The sequence below is a fragment of the Ursus arctos genome, unplaced genomic scaffold (genome assembly GCF_023065955.2).
Source record: "Ursus arctos isolate Adak ecotype North America unplaced genomic scaffold, UrsArc2.0 scaffold_2, whole genome shotgun sequence".
Lineage (NCBI taxonomy): Eukaryota > Metazoa > Chordata > Mammalia > Carnivora > Ursidae > Ursus > Ursus arctos.
The window spans coordinates 14,063,062-14,076,896 of NW_026622874.1; the positions used below are offsets into that span (position 1 = coordinate 14,063,062).

General features: G+C 38.9%; 1 long non-coding RNA gene across 1 annotated transcript in view; it reads left to right on the forward strand.

The window, feature by feature from the left end:
- The window catches only part of LOC123001584 (uncharacterized), a 218,432-nt gene that overhangs the window by 9,707 nt on the left and 194,890 nt on the right, over positions 1-13,835 (forward strand). Inside the window, exon 2 of the long non-coding RNA XR_008960489.1 lies at positions 12,692-12,798. This is a non-coding gene — a long non-coding RNA (uncharacterized LOC123001584). The remainder of the gene's footprint in view (positions 1-12,691; positions 12,799-13,835) is intronic.

The window sequence follows — 13,835 nt, forward strand, 5'->3', positions numbered from 1 at the left end:
AGACCCTCACCTGGTCCTTGCATTGTGTTGAACTTGTCCTAAGCATTGAGAAATTAATAGTTGATGAATTGTTCTGTTTGGAGCCTCTCATCCTGCAGGTCTCTTTAGCATCCCTGTCATAAGTAAAAATTTTTCAAAACAATGACTTCTGGAGTTACTAAGAGAAAAGATATAGTAGAACTTAGCATCATTTTTTTTTTAATGCAGCCAAAGAAAAAGTGACAAAACAAGTTATACACAGGGGAAACTATGGGGATGTTTCTTGCCTGGTTTTACCTCCCTTACTGGATTATACTTCCCATGTCATGGAATGACTGTGTCAATGAGACTCAAAAGGCCAACAAGTTATCCTAGGACTTCAGAAAGAAAAGGAAACAGAAACAGATATTCTTTCTCAAAAACTCTGGTGTTAAACCCTTAGGGGGGAGCCTTGAAGTCAGAAATCATGTGAAAACTCCATTTCCTGGTGATTACAGACCTGCTCCATCAATGGCAGTTTTCCAAAGGACATATCTACTCCTTCATATCCCTTGTCTTGCCTTCAAATCACAAGCTCCTTCGGGCCAAACCTCAGTTCCCATTGTTTTGCAGTTCCCTCAGTTTCTCTCAGAGGTGGTTTATGTGGTACTCAATGAATACTCGATTAAATGACACCTTCAGTTGTAATTTTTTTTTTCAATTACCAGTATGTATCATAAAAGTTCCTCTCAGTCGAGGCAATAACTCTTCTCCCACCAACATGGTATCTTGAAAGGATTTCATGCCTTAACTGAGATTTATAATCTGGATTGCTGAGTGAGCTAATATAGCAGAATGGTGAAGTGTTTGGTCTCAAAGTCAAACCACCTGAGTTTGTAGCTTGGCTTTATTATTTCTTGTGTGAACTTGAACGAGGTTTTGTTTTGTTTTGTTTTTAATCTTCTCTGCATCTCACTTTCCTTACTTGGCATGGATTTGTTGTAAGGATTAGGTGAGATGATCCACATAAAATACTTGAGAAAGCACCTGGTACAGTAAATGCTGAGTAGATATTAGTTATTATTAGTTATTCTTCTTGTCTAGCTCCGGAGGGTATGTCAGCCACCTAGACATACTCTGTATTCTGAATTTGGGACCTCCACTCTGAAACCAGTCTCTTACCCACCTTACAGGCTTAAAAGAAGGTAAACACCACTCCCTCCCACATAGCCATATGTGGAAGGACAGTGAACACCCTGTTGCACTGTGGAGCTGGAGCAGGAAGCAGTGCATGTGGGCCTGAGTTGCCAACTTGCCCGAGTGCAAATGAACATTGATGAGCCAAGACATTCCGTGACAGCATGACAGCAGCTTGTATTTATTTCCTCTTTCCTTGCTGCTTCCTTTTCAGTGAAACATTTGTACAAACCAGACCACTGTACAACAAAGAAAAATTTCCGGGCCCTCAGACAAATGGTTTGTTTCTTAAATGTTACCTGATCAGACCAAAGTTCAGTACAAATACTTGGAATTATATAGTGCTTTGGAATGTGTTGTGATCAACGTGACCGATGAAAGCAGCTTAGTAATTAACTTCTTCAAGTGGGTGTCACAAAATTATGTTATTTCTAATTTTGAGACTGCTATCTGGAGAACTTCCTTCTTGGATTACTTCCTTCCTGGATTTGGATTTCCCCCATGATAATCTCTGAAAAATAGTATTCATCCCTACTCCACTGTCAGAAACTTTCTAAAAGCACTTCAAGAGTTCCCCACAAAGAGTAGGCAAACGTGTAGAAATAAAAACCCTTCCTAGTTTGATAGCTTCTCAAACCCGTCTTTCTATGTTTCCATGATAAGCCAATTAACAAAGAAGTTGGATGATTTTCTTGCATCAAAAACAAAGAAAATCCAGAAAGAGAATTCTATTATACGAGGAAAGACATTGTTTAATATGTATTAACTTTTAGGGTAGGATAACTTTAGGTAGGAATTATTTTGTTAAAATTTTTCTGTGACCTGATTTAATGCAAATCTTAAATTATCCTGAGAACCCTCCATACGGTGTCAGTGATTTTACAACTCTCATCCAAGTCCTCTTGACTCTCCGGTTAATCAGAAAAACCCAAATTTGTCCAATCTCAAAATTCCCAAGAATCCCAATACGAATATTTACTTTTTAATTGAAATATATTTGACATATAATACTGTGTAAGTTTAAGGTGTACAATGTTAATTTGGTATATTTATATATTGTTAGATATATATATAGTATATATATAGTAATATGATTGCCATTAACACCTCTATCATGTTACATGCTTATGCTTTCCTTTAAATGGTTGGAATAATTAAGTTCTAGTTTCTTAGCAAGTTTGGTGATTTTAATACAATATCGTTGTCTATATTCACTATACCATGCATTAGATCTCAAGGGCTTATTTACTACGCATTGCAAGTTTGTACCCTTAAACAACATCTGTCCTAATATTTATCAAGTCATTCTTCACCACAGATGAGAGACTAAATCTTGTTAATGAGGACACAATAGTAATAGCAAGTGACATCCTCACATACCACTTTATAATTTATAAATAAATCATTTCATATACATTAGCTCATTTAATCCTCACAACACTGTGAAATAGTTATGAGAGATATAGTTATCCCAATTTTTATACGTGAGAGAACAGAAAGAATTGAATCAATAGAGATGACAGAGAATGGATGGCCACTCATAATTTATCGACCCATTCTTTCCACAATCACTAATGAGTAATTACATGTTTCAAGCTACAAGAGGATATAGCAATAAACCAGATATTTACAAAACCTATAGCTTAATGAAAGCGACTGACAGTTAAAGAGATAATAAATAAGATAAATGTTGGGATAGGGATCTAAGATATTATGACATAGATCTGATATCAAAGAGCAGAGACCCCTACTTTAGAGGTTGCAGAAAGCCTTCTTAAGGAATTTATATTTCAGCTGAGATATAGGAAAGAGTAAGCAGTTAACCAGATGAAGTGAAAGTGGAGATGAGCGGTCCAAGAGGAAGGAACATCATGTCCCAAGGACCAGAGATGAGTGATTACAATAACGCTTACCACGAAACCAAAAGAATTTCATCATGATGGACAAATGCAAGATGGAAAAGGAACAAGATGAAGCTAGAGAGTTAGAAAAAGGATCAAAGTCGTATAGGATTTTATTTATTTTAAGAGCAATGACAAAAGCTAGGGCAGCATAAAAAACTAGGAGAGTAAAGTATTTTGGAGGCCAAGGACCAAGGAAGCTTCAGGAATATAGTCAATGATATCCTACAAAGAAGTCAAAGAATAAGAGAACTGAGAAGAGGCTACTTGAGACGTCATGAATGACCTTAACTTTTCAGTTTGGAGGTAGAGGAGGAACACAAGTTCCATGTGTGATTAAAAGACAAGGAAGTAGAAACAAAGGGTGTGAAGACTATGGTTTGGAAAGTTCAATTTCCCTATTGCTAGAGTTGGTAGTGGGGTCAAAGAAAGTTTTTCAAGATAGAAGAATTTAAACATGTTTGAAGGCACAGGGAAAAGGTTGAGGATAAAGGTAGAAATTAAAGATGTCATTAAGTCATTGAAGATTATGGACGTGGTAATATACAGCATATAACTATTATTTTTAGCTATATTATTACTATTATTAACTATGGTTAATAATATTGGTTATTTTTTAAAAGATTTTATTTATTTGAGAGAGAGAGAGTGCAAAAAAGAGTGCATGTGTCGGGGGTAGTGGTGGAGGGGCAGAGAGAGAGAGCAAAGCAGGCTCCCCACTGAGCAGGGATTTCCACACAAGGCTTGATCCCAGGGCCCTGGGATCATGACCTGAGCCAAAGACATGACCTGAGCCCACTTAAACGACTGAGCCACCCAGGTGCCCCTATTGTTAATAATATTGTATTGCATATATTGAAGTTGCTAAGAGAGTAGATCATAAAATCTCTCATAACAAGGACAAAAAGCATTGTAAATCTGTATGGTGATGGACGCTAACTACACTTATTATGCTGATCATTTGCAATACACACAAATATCAAATCATTATGTCATACACCTGAAACTAATATGTTATGTCCATTTAAAAAATTAAAGAAGTGGGATACATGGGAAGAATTAAAATGAAATGCACAGGTGAGCATGAAGGCTCAGAAAAAGATCTGTGTACATAGTTTTAAAGCCCAAGTACCAAAGCCAATCCTACCTATTTCCCTCTCCCTGGCTATTTAAGCTATAACATTCCTGAAAAGTTGTGTCTTTTTATCATTTAGTCTATCTGTAGTGGGACACTTTCATGTTGGACCCAACTTATCTTCATCTTTGAGATGATGTTAAGATGATGTTAAGAATTGTTAAGTCACATATCCTTGGGATATGGAAAGACAACCTAGAAAATAAATTCTGGCTTATGAGGACATTCTTCTCCATTCCCATGAAAAGGGGAAGTGCTCATATGCAATAAATTGCTATGGAAAGGTCTTCAGACTTTGAAGTGAAATGAGTCAGGCTGTTGTCTTTCATCATTGCAGTAACCAAAATGGCAAGTTCTCAGATCATCAAAGCATTGGCAATCTTTCATCAACAAGTAGAGACCTCTCACAAGCATTTGCAAAGTAAGCCACCTAATAGCTCTTCTCCATGCTGCCAACCCCTGCAACACACACAGACACACACAGACACACACACACACACACACACACACACACACACGTGCACACACACACACACACACACCCAAAATTCCAGCAATGGGGTTTTTCTTAAACATTTCAAGGGATTGTGGAGTCAGATACCCTGGAAGATCCCATCTCAAAGTATTTCAAGACCTCCTACATCTATATGTGCAGATCCTTTTAGCCCTACAATGGAAAAGTAGAGGACAAATCTATCCCTTATGCAGGCAATAGGCAAAGAATATTGAAAAGAAAATTGATCTATTTGCAGATGTTGCAGAGCAGGATAACGGAGCTCATCCAGAAGAATCACCCAATATTCTAAATATCTTCAACATATTCAAGCATTGGGCCAAGACCAACAGCGTGAAATTTAACTGGCACAAAGCTTAATTCCTGCATCTAAGGCAAATACCATGATTGCATTTGAGCAAAGTGGAGGCAAGCTATGAAAAAGATCTGGGTATTTTAGTTGATCACAGGTTTAAGATGACCCAGTATAGCTACTCGCAACATCTGATGCCACTTTAGACATACTAAAGAACAGCGTTTTCACTGAGAAAGCAAATTACCTCCCTATAACCTTTATAGATCAGCCCCATTCTGAAGTGCTTTATTCCAGTTTAACAACTGGACTGTGAGCAGGGGCAGGACAGCCATGATCACATTTATATGCCAATTCATAGTATTCACACCTTTAATATATTCTCTAATATTGATTTTGATCCCCATAATCATCCTATGAGATAAATGTTATTATATCCATTTTTATAGAGGGCAGTGCTGAAGTTGAAAGGCATTAAGTGCCTTGACCAAGGTAGTACAGTTAATAAGTGACAGAGCCAGGTCATTGACTCTTAAACCTCCAGCCTTTCATCTGTACCATCCTATAACAACTGTGAAGTTTAATCTAGGGATAGAAGACTTAGTGATTCATGTTAACACTCTTCAAACATTGGAAGGACCATTATATGAGATAATGGATAGATGCTAAGAGAACTGGATATGAGTAAAGGCTAGACAACTGTTACTGAAGGAGTAGAAAGATGAAGAAGAATGTAAGACAAAGCCCATGTAACTAAAAGGAGTCAGTAGACTAAACTGTATTCCCTAGCAAAACTTGCTTTCTTAAAAAACACTTCAGAGAAAATTCCTGAACAAGAGTTTGTGCAAAATTTCCCTTAATTCTCATTTTCTCTACAAATGCTATTTTTATTATGAAGGCAGAAGGGGAAAAATGGGAGGGAGCATGCATTGAAAGTGACTCCAGAAAAGGAACCACTGATGGTGCCACCTGCCTACAATTTTAGGATTACATCAGCAAAGCGTTTTATGAAACATACCAATTATTACCAGTCCATGTGAAGGAAGACAGGGAGTAAAGGATGAGAGGTTAATCTTTTCCCAAGACAGTGTTTGGATCTAGCAGAAGTATATCCTTCCACACTCAAAATTCATTCTAATCCTTCAAAATATAATATAAAGTATCAATCAAATTTCTGTTTTATCTACCTAATCCCAGTAATGGAGAATGTCAAGACATAGTAGAAAGAGCACTGAACCAGTAGTCAGAAACTTTGCTTCTAATTCCAGTTCTGCTAGGTACCACCTGACTGGCCTTAGGCAGCTTGCACTCAGGTTTATATTAGGCAATGGGGCTGTCAAGGCCTGTGGCACCTCATATAGAACTTAAGAGCATGCACTGTGTAACAAGGATTAAGGGGTGCCTGGGTGGCTCAGTCATTAAGTGTCTGCCTTCGGCTCAGGGAGTGATCCCAGGGTCCTGGAATTGAGCCCCGCATCGGGCTCCCTGCTCCCCTGGGAGCCTGCTTCTTCCTCTCCCATTCCCCCTGCTTGTGTTCCCTCTCTCACTGGCTGTCTCTATCCTGTCGAATAAATAAATAAAATCTTAAAAAGAAGAAAAGAGTGCATGCTTTACCATCAGACAGCCTGATTTTAAAGCAATTCCCTACCACTTAGATGTCTCACCTAGAGCACTTCACTAAATTTTTCTAACTTTAGTTCCGTCCTATGCTGGTTAAAGATATGGAAATAAAAATGTATATGAGGGGCACCTGGCTGATTCAGTCAGTGGACCATGCAACTCTTGATCTTAGGGTTATGAGTTCAAGCCTCACAAGGTACATGACATTATCATGTACATTACCAATGAAGGGAGTCACTGGTCATTATGCTTATATTTTTGAGAAGGCAGATTTCAAAAACTTCAAAGAAAATTAAATAGAATTCAATGAAATATAGTTGGGAGAGGGAAGAGAGTGGACCAAGAAAGTTGGGAAACTATCGGAAAGAAATTGCTGACACTACAATAGTGTATCACCCAGATGAGTAAGAAAAGAAAGCCATACGGAAGGAGAAGTGTGGCTACACAAACAGCTTTTCTGATGGGCTCCGACTGAAAAGGATATAAATTAAAGATGAGAGATGGGGCACATAACCAAGACAATTTTAAAACAGTGGCACAAACCTCCTGGAATAGATGGAGGAACCCCTGCTTTAGACCAAAATGAACTAAGGTGTGAAAAAACATTCTGAAGCAAGAAAAAAGACTGCTTTATTTGTGTTTTTGTTTTCTGCTTGTTTGTTTAAAGAAGACTAATAAGAAAAGAATAAAAGCTTGATTCCTTGGGGATAATAGTGTCATATTAACTTGCAGACAGAGGAAACAGTTTCTCAGGACCTGTTTTGCTTTCCTTTAATTTCTGTCAGGAATATTTCTCGAGCAGCTGCCACGTGTCAAGCATTATTCCAAATGCTGAGCCTTTTACAATGATGCAATATAATTGCTCTTGTCAAGAGGTTGATAGTCCAGTAAGAAGATAGGCATGCAAATAAATAAATATAAACTATATAATTAAATATGTTAAAGTAATTACAGTAATAGGGGTATGAAATCCAAGGGAAATGTAACTAAATTGCCCAAATCTGCCTGGGGTTCTAGAGGAGGATTCACAGAAAGAATAGCATTTAGACTGAGATATCTCAGTCAATGAAATGCTGTACAAACTGGAAAGGGTAACAGATAGAAGAGAAGAATATACTAGAACTTTCTGTCATATTGAATGAGTTTAGCGCCATTAACTCTGGTGAATTCATTCAGTTTGCTAAAAATATTTACTATGATTTCATAATGCCTGGCAAATTTTGGAGATAGTAGAGAACCAGAGAAATTCCAGAAGACTCAAAACTGGTAAATATTTAGACTTTCAATTTTAAGAGTAAGGATTCAATGAAAGACAATGTTGTGGATTGTTTGAGAGGACAGGCTCAAAATTTACACTGCTAAGATGGAGTTCTGGCTTTACTCCTTACTGTTGTATGACCTTAACCAAGTTATTGAATATCTCTGTTTTTCAGTTCCTCATCTATAAAATGGGAGAATAAGAGGTTATATTCAAAAAGGTTGTAGTGAGGATTGTAAGGAAAGTGCTTAGAAGAGTACCTATACATGGTAAGCTTTCAATAACCGTGGGCTGTTTTATAATTCTACAAACTACAGACTGAAGTGGTTGGCCTCACTTACAGGAAAGATTCCAAAATATAAGGTTTAAAGACTCTTTTTTTTTTTAAAGATTTTATTTATTTATTTGACAGAGAGACAGCCAGCGACAGAGGGAACACAGCAGGGGAGTGGGAGAGGAAGAAGCAGGCTCCCAGCGGAGGAGCCCGATGTGGGACTCGATCCCAGAACGCAGGGATCACGCCCTGAGCCGAAGGCAGATGCTTAACGACTGCACTACCCAGGCACCCAAGGTTTAAAGACTCTTACCACAGAAAAGGAAGTGATAATATTTTAGGACGAGGGTAGGTTCACTAACAACAAGTCATTTCAGACCCCCACACATTTCCAGTTTTGACACATGTGTTTTGCTGGCATGGGAAAGTGATTTTGTGGACCGAGAACATATGGATTTTATTTATCAAGGAATTTTTCAATCCTTATAAAAAAAAGATGGAGAAATGAATACAGGTTGATGTTCTGATTGGGCGTGTCCTTAACTAAGTCAATTAAAGGATCTTGCCCAGTACCTAGGGAAGAAAAGTACACAGAAGGCTTTGGTAATCTGTGCAGATGAAGAACTATGTTAGACACTAGAAAAACAAAATAAAATCATATTCCTATTCTCAAGGAGATTAAAATAGATTAGGGTAAATAGATGTTTATACAAATGCTTACTATAATAACAAACATGTCAACTACCATAGAAGACCGAGCCGTCAATTCTGCTTAAGTGATTGTGAAAGGCAAAGAGGTCCCATCAGGGAAGATATTTGGCCTAGTTTTGAAAGCTGGTTTCTTGACCTTGTTAAAATATTTTGAAAAACACCTTGTCATGTTATTTTAACTACCAAAACTTCAAAATATATCTGATTGTTTTAATGACAACAATTCTATCCATTTATTGCTAAAACAAAACTATCCAAAATAGTTGTAACTAAAACCATCATTAGTATAACCATGTCTTATTGTTCAATATCTGCATTTTCTTAATTTTGCTTCTCTGCAGAGCCTCCCCCACCCCTCCCCTCTATTGCTTCTGCCACCACAGACCATTCCTCACCTGAGCTGTCTTGGTAGCTCTTGGGTGGCTTTGTTCTGCCTCTCCCAGCCATCTTTCACCCATGCCACCTGAGTTATCTTCTCTGAAACAGATCCCATCAAGTTATAAATTCCTAAAATAAAAAATAAAAAGCCCCTAAATAGTAAAGCATAGATTCCTTGGACTAGCAATACATCTACTTGGGATCTGGCCTCCTCCTGTCCAGTATCAGCTCCCATCGCCTATCTCCACAAGCCACCTTCTCCAGGCCATGGGACCACACCTGCTCTCTTCCATACTTCTGTGCCTTTGCTTGCACTTTCCCCTCTGCCTGCAGGGCTACCTCCTACTGTGTCATCACACATAAATTCCAATACTCCCCCTTCTCTCATTTGGTTAGAATGTGTTATTCCTTTATTAGAACCCTATACGTATAATAGCTCTTGCTTCATACTTCATTATATTGGATGAAATAGTGGAAAAAGAACTGAGCTAGGATTTGGACTATCCAGATCCCAATTCCTGCATTACTTCTTATCTTCACTGTGTCTCAGTTTTCCCATTTGTAAATTAGAAATGTGGGATTAATTACAGACAGTCCTTAACTCGTGATGGTTTGACTTATGATTTTTCAGCTTTACAACGTGCAAAAGCAATACACTTCTGGGACAATCCTGTCTCATGATGGTAGGCAGGAGCAGTGAGCTGCAGCTCCCAGGCAGCCAGGCAATCAGGAGGGTTTATGACTGATATCATTAACAGCCATTCTGTAGCCATACAAGCAGTTTCTCACTTTCAGTACAGTATTTAGCAAATTACAGGAGATACTCAACACTTTATTATAAAATAGTCTTTGTGTTAGATGATTTCACCCAACTGTAGGCTAATGTAAGTGTTCTTCTAACGGACTAAACTAATCGCATTCCTCCATGTCAACCCCTAAGCATGTGATAAGTTTCTAGCAATCAATTCTGTTTTAAGCGTCTTAAGAAACTTGAAGAACTTAACCTACTAAACCTAACTAAAGACACCTGAATGTTTGCTCAAGCCTGAGTGGTAGCTGTAGCTGGTCCACTCCCCACCTCCACTTCTCTCCCCCTTTAAAAACTCCTGCTTACATGAGAAGGAAAGTTGATTTTTTGGGACATTAGTTTGCCATCATCTCAGCTGGCTTTTTCAAATAAAGTTGCTTTTCCTGCCCCAACACCTTGTTTCTTGACTTGTTGGCCTGTTGTGTGGTGAACAGATAGGACTTAGGTTTGGTAACAATTTTGGCGAGCCTGCCAGGAGAGGTGTTGCTCATGGTCAGCTAGCCCAGTGTTGGGAATACTTTGGGAATGGTCCCTAGCAACTTCCAGAACTGCTTTTAACCAGGGATCCTCCCTTCATTTCTGAGGTCAGTGTAGGTGGCCCCAGCTTTCTATAGGAGTAAGGAGCCAACCTCTGACTCAAATACTGGGGGGTTGCTGCTCCAGTGTGTACAACTGGAACTCCCTTTCTTTGCTGTTTGTTTCTGTTGTTTGAAGTACCTGGCTAGTAAAAATAGTTGTTGGACTTTATACCAATTTGGTTTTGGTTTGTCAGGTAAGCAGCTCTTTTGTGATTGTATGATAGTCATGGGAAATTTAATGTCTGTTTGACTTTGACAGGCTGTTTGGGTGCATTTTGAAGAAATAGCCCAATTTTAGTTATTCATCCATGTCCAAGGAAATAATCTTTTATTGTGACACAGTATGGACACAAAATATACAATGAAATCTGTGAACAATGGATTTTAAACAGTTTCTTGAATTACCATACTGCTTTGCAATTGAAGTTGTATTGCCAGAGAGCTGGCATAGATGACGAGATTCCTCTATCAGGAGGAGACTAAAAGGGAAGGGTCTAAGCTGACGGTACAGAAACCAGGAAAGAAGACTATTCCCATGGTACTATAAGAAGATGGGGCAATTTAAGGAAGGGAGAAGACAGGATGATGTTATAAGCTCTAAATCCTTTACCTGCCCTTCCAGCCAATGTTCCATCTCCTCTGGCTGAAACACTTTAGCTTCTGGAAACTGCTGGGGCTTTAGCTCCTCCTCAATAGGATACCAGGGAAGCACCAGGGCCTGGAGTAGTCTGCCTTTATAAGATGGCGAGGGACTCAGTTTGGCTAGGAGCAATTCCAGCCAGAGCAGACCAGTTCCCTGTTGGTGGTATAAAACAGCATGGACAACTGGCCAGATACTTATGGACTTATAGTCCCTTTTCTACTTCAGATCTGTTGAATTGGAGGAACAATGATCCTTCCTAACAGGCTGATCCCCTTGAAATGACTGAGCTACTCACCTCAATATTTGCAACTCACTAACCCTCTTAGGCAGATATTCAAACTCTTAAATATGCTTCTTATGGTCAATGAGAAATGATTGCTGATAGAGAAGGCTTGTGAAGAGGCATGCGGGCTCCATTACAGAAGAGCCAATGGACTTCCCAGGCTGATGTTGTAGTTCCCTTGATGGAACCAATTTGGGATCCCAATGACAGGGGAATGCCTGGATTTCATTACTACAAGAAATGTGTTTTGGTTGGTGTCAGCAAGGGGGTTCCTAAACAAAAGAAGCCTTAATAAAATACAGGAACTCCAATAAAAATCTACTGAGGATCCCTTTGAGTTCTCGGAGCACATTCACCAAACATACCAAAAGTATACACATGCCTAAGGCACCTGAAAATATTCGGATGATTAATGTGACCTTTATCAGAGAGAGTGCTCCTGACATTAAAAGAAAACTGCAAAAGTTGGATGAAGCATAAGAACGAATCCATCATAGCTGGTGAATAATAGCATTCAAAGTATACTATGGCAGGGAATAGACACCAAAAAAGAGAAGATGCAAAAAGACAGGCCACTGTCTTTGTGGAAGCCCTGGGTGTCTCTCACAAATTTGGGGCTCTTTGGAAAAATAAGGGAGGTCCTTTAGTTGAAAACCAATATGCTTACTGTAAGAAAGAAGGACACTAGAAGAAGAGTGGCCCTAAATGAAGAAAGAATAAAAAGGCCAAGGACGGGAAGGAAAGGAAGTATCAAATGATCAAACAAGATGCAGGCTCTGATGAAGAAAGAAGGGGCCCAGGGACTCCCATTGATTTAAATAAGCCAATAGTAATTTTCCCACAGGAAACATTCCCACATCCCAGGGTAACATTGACAGTAGGGAGTCAATTAATGAACTTTTAGTAGACTCTGGAGCCACCTATTCAGTTAGCAATACTAAAATAGCAAAAAGTTCCAGTAGAAAAGTCTCCATAATGTGGATTACTAGGCACTACAACAAAAAGCCTTTCTGCAAGCTATGAAATATAAATCAGGAGATCAGAAACTATGACAGATTTTTGTACATGCCTGAGTGTCCCATCACCTTAGTTGATTGAGACTTGCTCTATAAATTGAATGCTCAAGTCACTTTTTCTCCAGGAAAAAAAAAGCAGTGAAGACTCCAGGTGCCTCCTGGACAAGCTTTAAGATTGCTGGGAGATGAGGCTTTGACTGCTGACCTATTCCCACCTGAGATCTACAAACAAGTGAGTAGGGCTGTATGGGAAGATGGGAAACCAGATAAAGCTAAGAATGTGGAACCTATTTCCATCATGTTGAAAGAAGATGCCAAATAAAAAACAATATCCTTTGAAAATGTAGGCTCTTGGAGGCATATAGCCAATCCTCCAAAAATTTTTTAAGTATTGGCTCATCAGACCTTCAGGTCTCCCTATAAAACTCCTATTAAAAATAGTCGTGTTCTTCTGAGTACTGTTTTGTGCAAGACCTCTGGGCTATTAATGATATGGTACAAGAAAGACATCCAATTGTGTACTATCCAGACACTCTCCCAACTGCTACACCCGGGAGATATGACTGGTACTCGGTCTTGTTTTGAAAAATGCCTTCTTCTGTATTCTGATAGATGAGAAGACCCAATTGCTATTTGCTCCTGAATGGTAGGAACCAGATACTGAAACCTCCCACTAGTATTGTTGGACAGTTTTATCTGAGAGGTTTAAGAACTCCCCTACTACTTTGGAGGAATTACTGTCCAGAGACTTGAGGACTTTTCAGTTGATAGAGGAAGTCCTCTTGCAGAATGTCAATGATCTACTGGTGGTTAGTCCTACTTATGAAAGATATTTAGAGAATACCATCCTCTTAGTAAATCATTTGACTGACTGTGGATACAAAGTAATCCCCCTCAAGTGCAAATTTGAGAACAAGACATAACTCATCTGGACTTCGGCCTAACACAAGGGCAGGGAAGCTTATTGCCTGACAGGAATGAGACTCTTAGTAAGCTCAAGGCACCCACCACCAGGCACCAATTACAGGGGTCCCTAGGCATAGCTGGATTCCATCCTATTTGGATTCCAAATTATGGACTGATAGTTCAGCCTTTATATGAAGTATTAAAAGAATTGGATGCTGAGCATCTAATTTGAACAAAAAAGTGCCAGAGAGCCTTTGACACTATAAAAGAAATTCTCCTATCAGCCCCTGTTTGAGGTTGCCTGATCTAAAGACACCCCTTTAAATTACATGTGCATGAAAGACAAGGCATTGGATTAGGAGT